Source organism: Mixophyes fleayi, chromosome 9 (genome assembly GCF_038048845.1).
Source record: "Mixophyes fleayi isolate aMixFle1 chromosome 9, aMixFle1.hap1, whole genome shotgun sequence".
In the NCBI taxonomy this organism is placed as follows: domain Eukaryota; kingdom Metazoa; phylum Chordata; class Amphibia; order Anura; family Limnodynastidae; genus Mixophyes; species Mixophyes fleayi.
Genome location: NC_134410.1, coordinates 7,095,295 through 7,107,325, shown reverse-complemented (window position 1 = coordinate 7,107,325; position 12,031 = coordinate 7,095,295).

Here is a 12,031-nt window from a genome sequence, read left to right as displayed (position 1 = left end):
TGTTAAAAAATATGCACCCTTGGCAGTTGGTTATTTTCATTTTTACAAATGGTGGCATTTTCAAATATTTGCAGCTTACACGTATGGGAGGAACTCACCAGGGGCAAACGCAGGATTTGTAGAGGGGGGTTTCCACACCATGCCACCAGTGGGCGTGACCAGCATGCATGGGAGCGTTGCTATAATATTAGACAGTGATTGGCTGCTCTCCAACTTTTCCTATCCCTATAATATACATGAGCAATACTGTGTGCACTACTGTTAGGTACACACAGCTCTCCCTTTTCAAGCAGAGCCGTGTGAAGCTGGGGCAGGGTCCAGCCACCTCAATTATACAGTGGCCCGGGTTTGGAGGGGGGTTTCCATGCAATAGGAACCCCCCCCCCCCCACATCGGTTTGCCTATGCTCACGGATTGCTATGCTGTGTACATATTTCTGCCATCCTGTGCACCCATGAGACCATTGACGCACTAACCTTGTAGCCTAAACTATTTGCGTCTAATAATCAATGCAGCCAGCGAAAACCAGATCTGCAAAAGTAAATATTAGGGCCCTAATTCATTAAGGCACGTTATATGAACTTAAACTGCATTTTTTTTAATCGGGCATACGCACATCTGCATTTAACTAGGAGCGGATCCAAAGATACGCCTGTTGTATAATACGGGTCTAGGTCAACTGTGCTCTAACAGACAAGACACTGCAGGATACGTCCAATACATGTTGGGAATATAAAGTTCCAAAAGAACGCACAAAAAAAATATTCAATTTATGTCACCTGTTAATAATGTAATTAATGACAAAACATTAAATAAAAAGGTTTTTTTTCCATTCTTTTTTCTCCCATAAAATACATTTATTAGGATGTTATTAATGTCTACTGTACATAAAATGCATTTTTACAGTTGCTTCTGATACAAACACATGTTCTAGCTGTACACACAGCCGTCATCACTAGTAATCAGCACTTAGACCCGACCTGTAGATGGTGCAGTGATACGGCAGAAAATCATGTACCTGAGAGATGCCCAAAGCTTGAATCAGACGCTGTTGCGTGTGCTCCAGCTTGGCACGCCCTTACTGTACATTGACTACACGCATCTCCTCGTTCCCTTTCTGAAATCTTAGGCTGTAGCAGGGGTCCTTTGCGCTCGAAGAAAAATGAGATGCCTAGGTGTCATCCTCGACTCCTCTTTCTCCTTTGCCCCTCACATTCACTCTCTCGCCAAATCCTGCCGTTTCCAGCTTCACAACATTGCCCGCATTCGGCCCTTCCTCTCCCAGGATGCCACCAAATCTCTTGTCCACTCTCTGATTATCTCCCGCTTGGACTACTGCAACCTTCTCCTTATCCGCCTCCCCTTCTCTCATCTCGCTCCCCTTAGATCTGTACTTAACGTCGCTGCTAGGCTTATTTTCCTCTCTCGTCGTTCCACCTCTGTCTCCCCACTCTACCAAGCCCTTCACTGGCTCCTCTTCCCCTACAGAATCCTTTTCAAGCTCCTCACTCTGACTTACAAGGCCCTCGCCACTTCCACTGCTCCCTACATCTCTAACCTTATCTCTATTCACACTCCCTCCCGCCCACTGCGATCGTCCAACGATCGTCGCCTCTCTTCCCCACTGATTACCTCCTCTCACGCACGTATCCAAGGCTTCTCCCGCGCCGCTCCCCTCCATTGGAACAAGCTCCCCCTCTCCATCAGAACTTCCCCTAATCTGTCCTCTTTCAAACAAACATTAAAAACCCACCTTTTCCTTAAAGCTTTCCAGTCTCATGCCTAAACTCCCACCGGTCGGCTACCTCTCTTTCTCATCCCTTCTACCCTTCTCCCCCTTCCTCGACTCCGTCTCCGTTTCTCCCGTCTCTCCGTCTCATCCATGTGTCTGTCTGTCTTCCCCTCCCTTTAGATTGTTCGCTCCTTTGAGCAGGGCCTACCTCATGTTTCCATCACTTTTAACTGCGCTCTCCAGTTACTCAGCTCACCTCCTCTCGGTCCCTCTGCCCTCTGTCTCTTCTCACTTCTCTCTGCTCCCCTCAGTGACTCTCAACCTGTCATCCGTGCCCACCCTCTTGGGCCATAGTTACCTGCCTATACTCACTTTTCCCCTCCCTCCCTCTCTTTCATGCTGTGCCTGAGCCCCCAGAGTTATAGTGCTTACTGTTACTTGTACTGTGCAGTTTCACCTTGTACTGTGCCATTGTTTGTCCTTGTACGGCGCTACGGATACTTTGTGGCGCCCTATAAATAAAAATGAATAATAATAATAATAATAATCGCTTATGTGGCTGAAAAAGCATGAATCTTATGAACTTAGTAAAAACGTTTATTTCTGAAAAACCATAGTGAAGTCTGTGGTCAAAGTATACTGTATAGTAGACTCAGAGCCTGGTTTATATACAGTCTGTGATACATAATAATACAGTAGTGATGTCTTGGCGTGTTTTCAATAGGTTCAGGATTAAGGACAGTCCAGTATAATGCAGGTCATAGGTTGGTTCAAACAATGCCCTCAAAGGGTGGGGGTCAACTCTCCAACAGATGCATACGTGTCTTCCTGCCGAAAAGCTAGTTTAAACTTGTCTATTTGCATTACATACACAATATCATTCTGATCATTTATTCCTCTTTCATCCATATCTTGCATATGCAAGATGCGATCGCTTAGCCGATTGAAGCGGATGTCTGGTGGAGAAAAGAGGATTAAAATGGCACTAAACATGATATGTTTCCTAAATCCTGAACCTTGGATATCAATAAAGTGGTTTTAACATTATTATATAAAACTATTAAATCTATTACATTCAATTATAAAAGACTGTGTGTTGGAACTTTATTAAAGTGAACTATTTATATAATGAATGTGTGAGTGTAAATGTATGTGTGCGTTATTTATCCATGCGATTGCGCCAGAACACGTGGCGTACTGATTGCAATCGCACGGTAAAACAATATTAATCAATTAGATTTACTTCATCCAATTATTTGACTTTCACAGAGGACATTAGGCAGGCTTCTCCCATCTAGTCTGCTAGAGGACAACGGGTAATCCACTTACACCTAGTCCGCTCAAGGATCTACCTCCCGAAAATGTTGCATCTTTGAATAAAACAAGGCATTAGCCAAATCATTAGTAACTACTGGACTGTGTTTTGCACCAAGTATTACTTTATAAACAGTAGTGAGGCCCCGTAATGATGCTAATCCATCCCCAACGCCCACACTTGGTTTTCCTGAGCATGTACAGAGGCAATTACGTACACACTCAAACACTATTTAGGCCTTAAGTTTCGGAACTAGAAACCCAGCTGGTCTTCACTGTGCTTGTATTACTCCCACGCACAAGCTCATAGCCATAGAAACACATTCCGGTGACCAATCTCACCTTCATCACCATCTCCTTTAAAATACGCACCGTAAAATAAAATCCCTCTGCATCTGTAAACAAAGCTAACTCATTATAAAATAAATGTCGCCCAATTGTCCTAGCATTAACTCATGTAAAAGAAAAATCAACAGAAAAACCCAAATCAGTTCCCCATTTTTTATTTTTTGGATTGTAATGGCTGAAGCCAAATGAAAACGCCCTGCTCATTGGTACCATCCTAATTGCACAAACCAAATGGCCTAATGTTGATCTAACTGATATGGTCTTCCCCAAAAAGCTCTAATTTGGACACTTTAGCGCCTGACAGTCCCTATGTCATACTTATTTCATCTATTTCTAAGAAAACAATGGTATTTGTTGGCTGCACAGTTTTATTTGCCAAATGTGTTTGTCACAAAACAAAATGTTGCTAGCAAGCTGTTACACTCCTCTGAATGCTTTGGGTCCACGCGATAAAGAATCATCGAGGTAATGAGTAATGACTTCGCTATGTGTCCCTCGTTTTACCACCCACTCTACAAATGATGAAAAAACGTCTAAATATATAACAATATAACAAGCGATTCATAGGGAGGCGACTGGGAAAATAAAACTAATTCCCAATCTGAATACTCAACACCCAACCTATTAATATAACCTGGATAGATAAGTTGTAATCTACAATTGATTCAGTATCAGTTTTTGCCATAAGAGCACCAGTACCACATTGCGTAAATAATTTAAATACTACGTCAATTGAAGACTCAGGGGTAGATTTGCAAAAGCTTTAAAAAGAAAAAAGTGTTGGTGTTGCCCATTGCAACAAGATTCTAGCTATCAATTATGTAGTACATCTTGGAAAATGATATCTAGAACCTTATTGTCTGCTATGGACAACACCTACACTTTTCCATTTACAAAGTTTTTAGTATATCTATCCCTAGGAAACTGAACACAACTACAAACCATATTGCTATACAAGCATAGGCAACCCGAGGTGGGGTTTCCTAGTGACTGGAAACCCCCCTCCAAGCCTGGGGCACTATATAATTGAGCTGGCTGGACCCTGCCCCCGCTTCGCATGTTTCCGCTTGAAAAGGGAGAGCTGCGTGCACCTAACAGTAGTGCATGCAGCATTGCCCATGTAAATTATGTGGATAGGAAGAGTTGGAGAGCAGCCAAGCACTGTCTAATATTATAGCAACGCCCCCATGCATGCTGGTCACGCCCACTGGCGGCATGGTGTGGAAACCCTCCTCTACAAACCCTGCATTTGCCCCTGACAAGGGGGTGTTAACGCAATATTTTGGAAAGCACTGGCAGCTTTTGCGTGTAGCACAACTGCTGGGCAACTTTAATTTAACACTGCAGTTTACACTAGAGCAAGCAAGTGCTCCCCTCCTATCTCTAAATCCATCTGCACTGTTTAAATGTTTCTCAGGCGCAAGATTGCACTTTCCGTCTGGTTTACTTTTTACTCTACTTATTGTCTAATGCAGTAATACAACAGGTAAGAAAACCTTCCATAAATTTATTGTAAATTAATAATCCCTTCTATCTGGATACAGTGGCAGCCAAAGGGTGTATTGTGCTTATTATCACCCTCATCTGAGCCTTTGAAAGATCTCTGTTGGATGCTGACTGCAATGTTCCACTTGGAGGATGAGAACACTTAACGCTGCTGTGGCTTCTTGCACAATCCATGTTTTCGTGTTGGTATCTGCCGTTGCTAATCCATTTACAATTAACTTTCTTATTCTGCCCACTCTCCCTAAGCCACTGGTTTATCAGTCTGTGCCAATTATTGTCCCACTTAGACATTCAACAGTAAACATCAGCTAAAGATGTAATCTCCCTAATTTCTGAGGCATGTTCAGCTACACCTCAGACCTGCAGACCCTTTCCACATTCAGCGAGCTCTAGTATCGCACCCAGACCCACAGACCCACAGCTTGCCTAGGTTTGGCGCTAACTGCTGCTGCTCGTCAAAGGCTGTCTTCTGTTTCTCTTTGACATATGGATTGCTGGACTCATTCCCAGAAGTTGTTTTAAGGGTCTCCCTCTTACGCTCTCAGATAAAGGCAATACAGTATCAACCTCTTTATCATAAAGAGCTGCATGTGATGCTTCTTTTCTGCCCCTGAGGAACCCTTTACATGTGGAAGGAGCTTCCCCCAGGCACACCTGACTCCACCCCTCTCCTCCAGCTTGTTCAGACCTCCACCTGAACCGGCAAGCAGAGTTTCCAATACAGAAATGCTGCCACGTCAGATTAAACAGATGGTTAATGCTGTGAGGCTCCAAGGTACATTACTGATTAAAAGTCTCCCATGACACTATGTGCAGATCAGTGTTTATCTCCAGTACATATATATATATATATATATATATATATATATATATATATAGTCTTTATTATTTTCTTTCAAATAAACAGCAATTAACTATAATTGCCAGGCTGCCTGACCACCTCATGCTCCTCCATTCTTAGATGCCTCAGTGGTTATATTCTCACCGGTCTTTACTGTCAAGCATGAGGGTACAAAGGTGCTGATTGCAAAGAGCAGAGCGAGGGCCTCTCCTGAGCCTACGCGGTCTGTGGCATACATCCATTACACACGTACCAGCTCAGGAGAGGACACCGTTCTGGTCTATTCAAGACAGGGGCCTTAGGGGGAGCAAGGAGCCTTGGAGGAGGTTGTCAACTGCCGCCTCCATGCCCTGTTGAGGCAGCTCTACCTTTTATTTCCCCCCTTGTGTATCTCGGGCTCCTCTGAGCAGTGTTTAGGAACAAAGGAACTCTTTCGTTAAGAAGTTGTAGAAGGCACCTGCTACGCGTACTCCCATTGACACCAAACCCTCAAAACGTTGCACAAAATGCCAATGCAGAGGCATTCCTGCATCAACGCATTCATAAATGACCCTTATTGTGTAAGTAAAATGTGCTGCCTGCCAATGTCAAATTGTCAGTAAAAAATATTTGCAAGGTAACCCTGCTTGTTATGAGGTGTAATATCTAACTGCCGATAAGCTGCAAAAACATACTCCCAACTGTCACGATTTTGGTGGGATTGTACCAATCTGTGGATCCTGAATTGGGAGGAGCTTGTGCTGAAATTGGTGGGGGTTTGTCAAAAGTGGACCTGATTTTGACATATTGGGGTAGGGCTTATTTCACACTAATTTCACCTTTAATAATATAAGGAGGTATAAATAATACAGCGAGAAGATTTGGGCACGTTATGATTTGCTTGTTCCACTCTATTTCTAACGTTAGTATATTACTTATCCTGCTCAGAAATCAGCAATACATACAGTCTCCTCGTTTTCTATTAACTTTTTCTTATTTTTGCTTTAGAAGATTATCAACTTGAGATAAGTACATTACTCTACACACATTAACTCAGCCTTCCCCAAATCCCAAATCTACTACATATTGCTGAAACATTCAGCTTAGAAATGATTTTATTTTGTCGGTTCTGTTCTGCCGTCTTTAGGGAATTGCAGATAACTGTGCAGTCCCCCTGTGGATTATTTTACAAGTGGATGCAGCCAAGTGTATAAAAGACATATGTTTTCCATATTTCAATGCTCTGCTAAAGCATAAAATTAAATATTTTACAGAAGAGATTAATAGATAGTTGCCGGAATATTCTCCTGCGTTATTAGAGACTTCTAGACAAGGTACAGAACAGATAAAGTGAATTTGCTCACGGAAGTACACAGCGCAGTTCGCCGCAATTATTGGGAGTTCTAGATAAAATATTGCTGTTTACAGAACAGAAAAATCTGCTGCACTTCAGCTTCACATCATCGAAGATTAAATCTGAAAGCATCTTATTAAACATTAGACATTAACCTATTATTTAATATAAAAATATTGGATTAATAGATTGGTTTTGGGGTGGTGGAAGGTCTACGATCACTCACAGGGAAGAAGAGTGAGAGGTCACCCACTGCACCTATGAGACTGAGGCTGTAACATCATAGCTCAACATCACACTCCCAGACCATCACGGACACTGCAGAAAACTGTCAGCGACCGGCACTCAGTGTGGGGGAACTTCGGGAACATTAATAACACTGAATGAGTGACATTCTGTCACTCATTCCGTCTCTTAGGTGCCCCCTAAACGATGACGCCCTAGACAACCCAACTTTGCCCATTATGTTTAGCGCTGTGGCAGAGTTTGGGTCGATCAGACGATAAAGTTATTTTGTCCCACTTTTAAGTTTTTTAAATGTTGGGAGCTGTGCATTATTACTTAGTAGTGATGAACAGAACTTATTCACCTTATTCCGTATCGGCCTGAAAAGTTTGACACATTTCACTGTTGGAATATAGTTTGTTGTGTTCACACTCTTACCCTGACTGCACTGCACAGCAGAATGAGGGGACTATGTCCCAGCATCATATGCAAATTAATAGAACTTTACAGAATTGCAAAGCAAAAATGGAGATGGCAGATAGTAGCAAATGAACTTTACACCTCTGCAAAACAATCTGTTCCGCCATGAAACCCAATTTGTGCAAAAATGGAGCTCATCTCTGATGCTTTGTATAGTGCTCCTGTCACCTACACACAGTAGAGGCAACTGTTATATAGGCTGGACCAATTTTCACGAAAACGCAGTTTATCAATTCACTTCAGTGTGAAATGCCTCATACAGGACCACAGAGATATCACTGGTAAATTTTAGACTTCGTTTTCATGCACAGTGTATTCCCTCTCAGTGATGTCTTTATTTACTAAAGAATTGATAGGTTGCGTTCTCTCAGGCCACAAAATAGCCGACTTAAGTATGTTCAGGGACATATGATAGATATTTATAGACTGTAACCATTGTGCAATTTATCATTTATTAGTAGGTTAATTGGCTGCTATCAAACTTGACCCTAGTCTCTCTCTCTCTGTATGTTAGGGAATTTAGACTGTAAGCCCCAATGGGGCAGGGAATGATGTGAGTGAGTTCTCTGTACAGCGCTGCGGAATCAGTGGCGCTATATAACTAAATGATGATGATCATTGCATAATGGTAGCATAACGTTTGAGAAAAGCACCTTTCCTTCAGTACGTAGTTTGCATTCACCGCTCTAGGAACGTCACCTTAAAAATAATTAAATTAAAAATAATTGTCATTTTAAAAAAATCTGACCGGTTACTCAGGATTACGGCACCATTTGTGCAGCATTTTCTTTATAAATGTTACCCAGTAAATAAGGTAGATTTTCCCTTGTAAGCTTACAGTAAGAAGCGTATTTCTAGCCCTTTGTGTCTTTCCGTATATGACCTACAAAATAGTTCCTTTGCTTTTCTATATGGCAGAACATGTTCCCATAATAGCTTCAGGCTTGGATAAAAATGACAATCTGAGTGACTATTCTTCTGCGGTAATGTCGTATCTCCAGTATATTAAAAGATGGATTGTACAGTCTCACATTCGCGGCCAAGGTATCTCTTTGGTTTGAACATTCCTAATTAAAAAATCACATTGTTCTCTAGGCAACATGTGGCATCTAATCAAAGGTACCTGGTAGTTGTCACTAATTCAGTTTTTTATAGTAAAAAAGCTTTGCCCGCTATTTGGGGGGGAAAACTGTGTTCTATTTAATGACTCACAGCACACAGAGAAATCCTGCTAATTACTAGAGTCTAAAAAGAGTTTCTAACAAATATTTTCTTTGCTTTAGACCAGTGGTCAAGGAACAGGGGTAAATTACCCCAAATGGGGTAAACATGAAATTCCTGGGGGTAATGCTGCCAATTCACATGCTGTAAGTTGGATTGTAGACCCCTTTAAATGTGAAATTGCTGTTGTACCAGAAGAGCCTCAAGGGTTGGCAGAGGCACTTCTTGAGCTTCGATGCAATAATGAAGCACATATTGCATTTAAAAACAAAGCAGATCTGTCATATTTTTGGATGTCAACAGCTGCGAAAGGCATTCAAAATTGCACATGAGGAGGCAGTCAAAAAGTTGCTGCCTTTTGCAACAACCTACCTTTGCGAACAAGGATTTTCCACCCTAACGAACCGAAAAGCAGAGAAAGCGATTGGTCGCTGAAGACTGTATCCAAATTGCTCTGACATCAAAATGCCCCAATATTGATGCTCTCATATCAAAAATGAAGCAACGTCATTTCTCCAAAACCTGAAGTTTTGAAGTTGAAGCTTTCAAAAAAATTTTGAATAGATTCAATAAAATTTTTAATTCCAATAATTAATAATATATGATTTCCTTCCTTTCAAATCAAGGGGGTAACTTCAGCGTATCTAAATATATTTTGGGGTAAAAGGTAAAAAAGTTCCCTGACCCCTGCTTTAGACGATACAGATCTGAAAATAACAGCTTTCTACGGGAAAATAGAAAACACATACTTGCCAACATTGGCAAGGACTGCTCTGGGAGATCAGGAAAGGGTTGGGCGTATTGGGGCGGGGCCAGACGGGTCACGTCATTTGATCCCCCACTAACATCAATCACTGTTTCCGGCCAATTACAACAGAGGACGGGGGCACGATGACACACGATTTGCATCCTCAGCCCCGCCCCCCGCAACTTTACTTCTCACTCAATACTTCACCCTAAAAATTCATTAAGGAGGGCAAAGCATAAAAAGGAGTAACTTTGCACCTTGGCAAAACCATGTTGCATTGGAGGGGGAGGTAAATTTAAAATGTGGGGTCAGATTTATAGTTGGGGTAGGACATGTCCTAGATCAAAATTAACTTTCAGTGTAAAAATAAAGCTATCAAGTATTTGTGTGCTATATGAAAAAACAGCCAGTATTTAACTTATGTGCAAAATAATAAACTAATAAGCCCCCCTTGATTTGTAACATGGTTTGCCCGGAGAACAATTCCCCTTTTTTTTGCCTTACTTTCCTTAATGACTGAGGCCCGTTGTGTGTGCTTTGAAATTTTACACAGATCAATGCGCTGAATTCAGTGTCAGAAAAATGCAATGGCAGAGGATAAAAGCTCGGAGCAAAGGTAGTTCTGTGACCTCATGCTCCTATTTATGCTTAAATGCACCGAATTTATGTAAAAGTGCATGTATTTGAAGGAGAAGGTTATATTAACTTTGGGTGGGATGTGGAATCTTCTGATTGAAGAAGGTGGGCAGATAAGGTTCATTCCTTGATGGGTGTGGATTAGGTGCATTTTAATATTATTTTAATGAGCTTAAGGGTTGGAGATTGTGCATTCAAGGTGTGTTCACTTTTTTCTGGGAAGATTATTATTATTATTATTGTTAATAATATTATTATTATTATTATTAGAAAAACATAGCGGCTAGATTTGAGTAAAAAAAAGTTTCAGCTTGCTCTCAATGGGCTATTGTTCAATGGCTATTGTTTCTCTGTTCTGTGCCACGGAAGACTGTCATTTTATCTTAGATTTGCTGTGAAAGCTTGTGGATCTTCATGATGAAGCTCTGTTTTAGAAATGAACTAACTAGTTGTGGATCCTCACACAGGTCAATGTATCTGAAAGTTAATTGAAACACTTTAATTGTACACTGGCAAACTCCAATCAATTAATTTTATGGACCCTGAAAATAAATGATTGTACCAGAGTTTTATTTTGGTGTATGGTAGCAAAATGTGTGAACATTTATCAATTATTGTCTGCCTTGTATTTGTAAAATTTTGAACAATACATTTTGTGCTGATCAGTTGTAAGAAATACAGATTAAATCCATTTTCCCTCCGTGACGTAAGAAAATCAAATGTGACAAATGAGGTGAATACTTTTTATAGCTGTTATACCAAGGATCCAATATTATAACCGCAGAATGTGAGCATACAGTCTTCTCAGCATAGATTTTGCAATCTATTAATATAAGGAACTCTTCGCAATGCCTAAGGGTAGTGTAATGCATATAAATTAATAGTTTCCGTGGAAAAGAATATGTATTATATTTCCAGAAAGCCTTATTCAGTAGCCACTTAAAATTTAAATAGAGCATCAGCGGACAACGGTGGCACTTAGAAGAACTTTCTCACAAAATCACGTGTACACTGCTATAAGTTAGTGAAAACTGACCTTCACAGAGGTCTTGTACTTTCTCATGTATATCCCCCCAAATGATGATTACATGATTTACAATGTTTTGTTATTAATCTCCCTTCTGTGCGGGAGAATAAGTTTACATTAAAGTTGTTTCTAATATATCTAGTGATGAGCTGGAAAATTCAGACAACTTGTATCACTTCAGTTTGAAACGATAGAAGTCTGAGCTCTCGCTTGCCCCTCCCTTTGGAAAAAGATAATTTGGAACTAGAAAGGTTTCAGAGAAGGGCGACAAAATTGATAAAGGGTATGGAGTCATTAAGTTATGAGGAAAGGTAAGCCAGTATAGGCATATTTACTTTAGAAAAGAGGCGTTTAAGAGGAGATATGATTACTATGTACAAATACATTAAGGGTCAATACAGAGAACTTTCATGGGAACTTTTTACCCCAAGGACTATACACAGGACACCCGGTCACCCCCTAAGGTTAGAGGAGAGGAAATTTCACAACCAGCAAAGGAAGGGGTTCTTTACAGTAAGGGCAGTCAGGATATGGAATTTATTGCCAGAGAAGGTTGTGATGCAGATCCAATAGATATGCTTAAGAAAGGGTTAGACAAATTTTTAGCTGGAAAAGTGTAT